General features: G+C 42.9%; 1 long non-coding RNA gene across 1 annotated transcript; it reads left to right on the top strand.

The window, feature by feature from the left end:
- On the top strand, positions 1-5348 carry LOC127020367 (uncharacterized). Its single transcript, XR_007767066.1, has 3 exons — positions 1-58; positions 2513-2538; positions 3050-5348. It is a non-coding gene; the product is annotated as an uncharacterized LOC127020367 (long non-coding RNA).
- The last annotated feature ends 371 nt before the right edge of the window (positions 5349-5719 follow it).

Raw genomic sequence — 5719 nt, 5'->3', positions numbered from 1 at the left:
GGAAGCAGGAGGTGGAAGTGAAGGTCACCAGAGATCACTTTTCCCATGGATCACTATGGTAAAGTATGACTTATTACCTTCCTTAAGAAAAAACACTGAGAGGTGGATATCTGAGTACTTCTAGGTACCTTACTCTAGATAATTGCCTCTGGTTACATAGAGACTTCATTGCAGAGCAGAGAGATAAGCGTTGCATCTATTAAGCTTAGTTTGTTCAGTTGAAATACAGCTTCTGCATTGTCTCTAAGGAAAAATTGAAGGCAAACATGCTGGTGCTTCCTTGCCACTTTCAAAATGAGCTCCTTTGAGTTTTGGGGGTCCAGATTCCCAGTACTTGCAGAGCTGAATAGACAAGATTGCTCTCTCCTGTGTATCTTTGTGCCCTGTTACATGCCAAATGGATGTTTTAACTAGTGAGCTTAATAGTCTTCAGTGTTCTCTCTCCCTCTCCATGTTTTTGTGAAGTTAGCCCTTTTTATGAAGCTCCTCTAGACTAGCTGTTGCAATGCACAGGCTATTCTGGATAATCCCAGTCTGGATCAACCCAAACCACACTTTTTTTTCTCTTAATTTTTTTTTGTGACTGTTTACTGCTCCTTCTCTGCTGGCCCATTTGGTTTTGAAGAGACACATGCAGAATCTTGTGAAAGCCTGACACTGTGTTCATGACTTGCTCTCCATAGAAGTAGTCAGATAATCAGTAATGATAAATACATGTGAAATCCATCACCAGTTTGTATCTTTCCCACTGTGCCATCAGCTGTAGCTAGGACAGGCTGATTAACACACTGGGAGTGGATCACACCTTTCTGAAGTGCCTGTGGAGTGTGTGGGGGAAATGTGAGCAGGTTATTTTGTCCTATTCTGCATTTTCAGAGATGTTTGGGCTCCTAATATATGGCTTTATATATGAGGGTGAGGGGTTCTTTTTTTATCCTTTGTAGCTGGAGCCTTCTAGCATCTGTGCTTCCCTGTTAACCCTTGCTATGTTTCCAGGGCTGGACGATCATCTACAGAGATTAGTGGTGTTTTCTGTAGATGGAGTCAGACAGTGCCCTTCAGGTGCAGCCTAAAAGGCAGGCTATCCTCATAGGAAATGCAACCAGCAGTTTCCACTTCCCTCTGCATTAAGCATCCACCAGAAAGGTCAGTAGATGGCTGGCAGGGGGCCCTTCAGATAGGATGGCAGCACAGGGCACGGCCGTGGATCGTCCTGCTCAGAGCACTTCTGCTGGCATCCATCTCTCATGGACGCTGGGTTCATCCACATTTCTACCACAGGAAAATACACCTTGCCACTCTGATAAGGCAGCTCTTTTGAGACGTCTTGCTTGCTCTGGACGCTCTTGCATGGAGGTGTCAGCTCCTATTGCGTTAACGTGCATATCAGGAGTGCTGTGATATTTGCTCTGTGCTCAGGATGGGAGCTCTTCTAGCTTCCCCCACCTACTTCACATGCAGATACACTGGACAGCTTGAAGTGTGTGTATCTCAAGAGAGCGGAAAGTATTTGCTAAAAATATTTATGCAGAAGTTATTTATGGCCTGGCCCACATCAACCCTGTGGCAGCCGTTACACAATGCTGCACAAAGAAGCCCTTATCTGGAGGAGCACACAGCCAGTTTTATAGCCCACAAGTTACCAAGAGGCAATGCTACTGACTTTTCAATCAAACCCTAGGAATTTGAGGCCTGGACATTCAATTTAGATGTCAAGTCTTGTCAAGCAGGCTCTGCCAAGCTGCTTTCTCATGACTCCCAATTTGAAGGGGGCTCTGGTAGAGAGGATCAGAAAACGCTGCACTGCTCCAAGGCATGGTACCTTTCTCCCAAAAAGCTGGGGCTAGGCAAAGCAGGTCTCCCTAGCTAGAATTTAGTTCAAGATTAGAATTATTTTCTCTCTCTACATATTGTAGAAAGCATCGCAATAGCCTATGGAAGGGGAAAGAGACTTACCCCTCGGCTGACTCTGGGCACAGAAATCGCATCTGGCTCACAAATGCGCTTCACTGCTAGAGTGCATATCTAGCCTAGGTGGCTTCTGGCTCAAACTTTAATAAAGCTATGGGGAGTTTATAAACCTTTTTTAAATTACTCAAAATTTGGTGCAAGGGAGATCCAGCCTTTTGTTCTGGACTATCTCCACCTTCATATAGTTTTTTTGATTACATTTATGGTCTGCAGTGGCCTCACAGGTGCTGATCTTTAAAGGTCTGTACTAAAACTTCCAGCCTCACCTATTATGGTGAGGACATGAGAAGTGAGCTTACACAGGTAAGAAAGGAGAAGATACTCTCAATATAATGACACTGGTGGGATGCAAATGTACTAGAGGAATGACAGGAATATTAGCACTTCCCTGCGCAACTGCTTAGTACCAGTGCCCGTGAGTCAGCGGTGGTTAGAGCATAATTCCTCAGTTTACTTATGAGATGGCAGAGGAGAAAAAGCATTGAAAGCCTTACTGCTCTCAAGCCAGGATTGCACACATCTGTTTCCCCTTCTCCATCAGGTCATTCACCTTCTCAAGGAATTCAGGTTGGTTTGACACACTTGTTTTCATCAAATCCCTGGTGGCAGATCCTTATAATTTCATTGTCCATTCGGTACTAATGATGGGATGCTCAGTAATCACTCACATGTCCTGGCTCCTGGAAAGGCTAATCCCCAGAGCCCCTCTCTGCCTTCTTTTTAAGATAAGTCTTACACCTGCCCTTTTCCACTCCTTTGGGACCTGTGCTGTCATCTTTGCTTCCTCAAATGAAATCACTAATGGTTCAGAGGTTTAGTTCAGCTAATTCTTTAAGAACTCTAGGGGGAATTCAGCAGTCCTTGCCAGCTTGAATACATGGGGGTTTTAAGTCTGGATATTTCTTTAAATCATTCTTCCACTATGCTCCTTCAGAGTAACCTATTCCCTTAATACAATTAACCATCTTAATTGCTTGGTTAGAATTTACTTGTTTGTGAAAAATAGAACAAAATTAATTTCGAGTACTTCAGCTTTGACATGCTTTTTTCCCCCTGTTTGCTCTTTTCTCCCACTAAGTAATGGGCCGGTAGCATCTTTGTCACAGCCTGTTCCTCTTTCCCTTGCACCTCCACCTCCCTTCCTGTGGATGGCCAGGCCAAAGCGCTGCCTTCTCAGGACTCTTCACAGAAAAAAGAGATACACAGAAACCTTCAGAGATGGAGAATCAGGTGGGATGTACACACTGATAACACCTGTCTCCTCTTGCGAAAACCTTCACGGGACTGTGGGACTTTGTCAGCAGCACTTGGGTGCAGGTGGACAACTCTGAAGGCAGTTTGTGCCCTCTTACGCATTTGCTAATTTTAGAGCCGTTAGCTCTGTCTTGGGTAGATTTCAGCAGTGTTCACCGAACCTGTCTGTGTGTGTTATCTGGGTTCCCCAGCTTGAGGAGAAACGGCATCCTCGGAGCTCCCACCAAGGAGGCAGAGGAGCCTCATGCTGCCTCAGCTGTGTCCAAGTCTGCTCTGCAGAGCTGGAACTGCTCAGCAATACCCATGTTTTTGCCACTGAGGACACATCTCTACATGAAATGGGCATGGAACCGGCTCATTTAGATACATATATGGGAACTCGGAGAACTGCTTCTGATTAACCCTTTCTATTGCTTTCTGGCATTCCTCAGTTGTTCTGCAGGACAGCTATCAGCTGCCGCTGTTCAGAAAAGAACTACGTATTTCTTTTTCTGATACTTTTCTACCTCTTGCAGCTGTCAAGAAGAGCTAAGGAACATGATCCATGAAAATAAAATGATTCAGTTCTAGTTTTCCAGGTCTAAATCAGCTATGAGCTACTAAGATCAGTAGCAAACTAATGTGCAATAACAAACTAATGTGCAAGAGACTATCAAACGTCTGCTGCTGTGGTTTTCCTTCCTGTGAAACACTTGGTTATTATCAGAAGCAAGATCTTGAGCACTTGGTTATGGGTTATGGAAGGGACACTCCTATGTCTCTAAAGGGTCAAAAAAACAGGAAGAAAGTTTTAAAAGCTTCAAAATCATAGTTTTAGCCAATCAGTATTTTCAGGCTGATCTGATTTTTTGGAAGGACTGTCTGCATTAGTTTATAGTCCTCGGGGATGGTGAAGCTAAGTGTGGATAGGCATCCGCATGCACTGTAGTTGACAGTGAATGCAGGTAAACAGAGTTTGCCCGTGTAAGAGCAGCCCATATCTTAAAGATACCTTCTTGGGTGTACCTACCCTTTCTTAAAACGGACTTAGCAAGAGCAGGGCCGTGCTCAAACCGAGCCCTTCCGACTCGCCTTGCTTGATGCCATCTAGTGGCTGCTGGGGGCCGGGAGCTCTCAGACAAGAGCACAGAATTTGCAAAACAACCCATTTTTGGGAAGTGAGCACTGCAAGTAATAATTCTTCTTGGAGTCAGAGAGTTAAAAATCAGATGAGCCCGCTCCTAATCATCTGCTGGCATTAATCAAGCCACTGAATCCATGGCAGAGCCCAGCACAGACATGGCTCAGCAGAGTTTGGCCAGCTGTAGCCTAGAAAAGCCCAGCAGGAAAGAATTTGTGAAAGGGAATTCTGTACAGAAAAGGAGCATCCTTAAAAAAACGGGTGCTAATGTGAAGCTCTGGGTATCCAGCATGGACATCGAGCTGACAGCCAGACAGTGGTTTCAAATGTCATTACAGACTTCATGTGCGTCTTTCCCAGTTTCTTCCAAATCCTTCTGCAGTAGGTCTAAGTGATTCAACAACCGGAGCCAAACATTTCTCTCCTACCAACAGCATCCCAGCTGATGACACTGATTTGCAGAAAATCCTAATTAAGACTGAGTCCCTAGGTGCAATTGTAGGTATCGTAATACCCAAATGAAATATGTTTTGAAATCAGCAACTGAGTAAGTCATCTAATGCAGCCTCTCCTCTTTCATTCACAAATTAGTTGGGATGGACTTTGGTGGTTTTGTTTTGGTTTTTTTGTTGTTGTTGTGTTTTGTGTGTTGGGTTTTTTTTTACTTTCTCTGGTCAGTGGTGTGAGAGAATGACTTCCAGCCTGCCTGGAATATTCCTGTTAATCTTTGCACAAAAGTTCAAGACTATTTCTGGGCTTAAGTTTTCCATTAAAATTCATTTATGGTCCCCAATTTTTTTTTTGTTTAGTGAACATTAATACTCAAAGTGCCTTTCTTAATGTTCTCATACAAGTATTTGAGAAAACACTAAAATTTACTCATCAAAACATCTACATTGAGTCTGAGTTTCTGTAAAATAGGTAGTTTATATATAAAACCACAAAAAAGTATCTTTCCATCACATGATCATAACCCTGTTTTCTGACCACAAGAGTTGACTGAATGAGAGTTTCCAAAAGTAATTTTGATTTCTTTTAATTTCTGTGATACTAAGGAATCTAACTCCATTTGCTTGCTTGGATTGTAGCAAAAGTCTCTCTAATTTAGCGAAGACAGACTAGCATTTTCAAATTCTAAAATATTAGTATCTATTCTTAAGTTTAAAGGAAAAGAGTTTTCTATACAGTATTTTCAAAGAGTTTGCTTTCCATACAGCTCAGCAATTGCAAATATCTAGATATCTACTCTAATTCCTCTCTTCCCTTGCTACTGTTTAAACAAAGATCAGTGTTATTTTTCCAACTAAGAGCTCTTTTAATAGTCACTTACACAGACCATAGATCACAAAGTCTATGGCCCCATAGATCACAAAA

Source organism: Gymnogyps californianus, chromosome 10, assembly GCF_018139145.2.
Source record: "Gymnogyps californianus isolate 813 chromosome 10, ASM1813914v2, whole genome shotgun sequence".
Lineage (NCBI taxonomy): Eukaryota > Metazoa > Chordata > Aves > Accipitriformes > Cathartidae > Gymnogyps > Gymnogyps californianus.
Note: the sequence above shows the minus strand (reverse complement) of the source record. Positions and strands in the feature narration are given on the sequence as shown.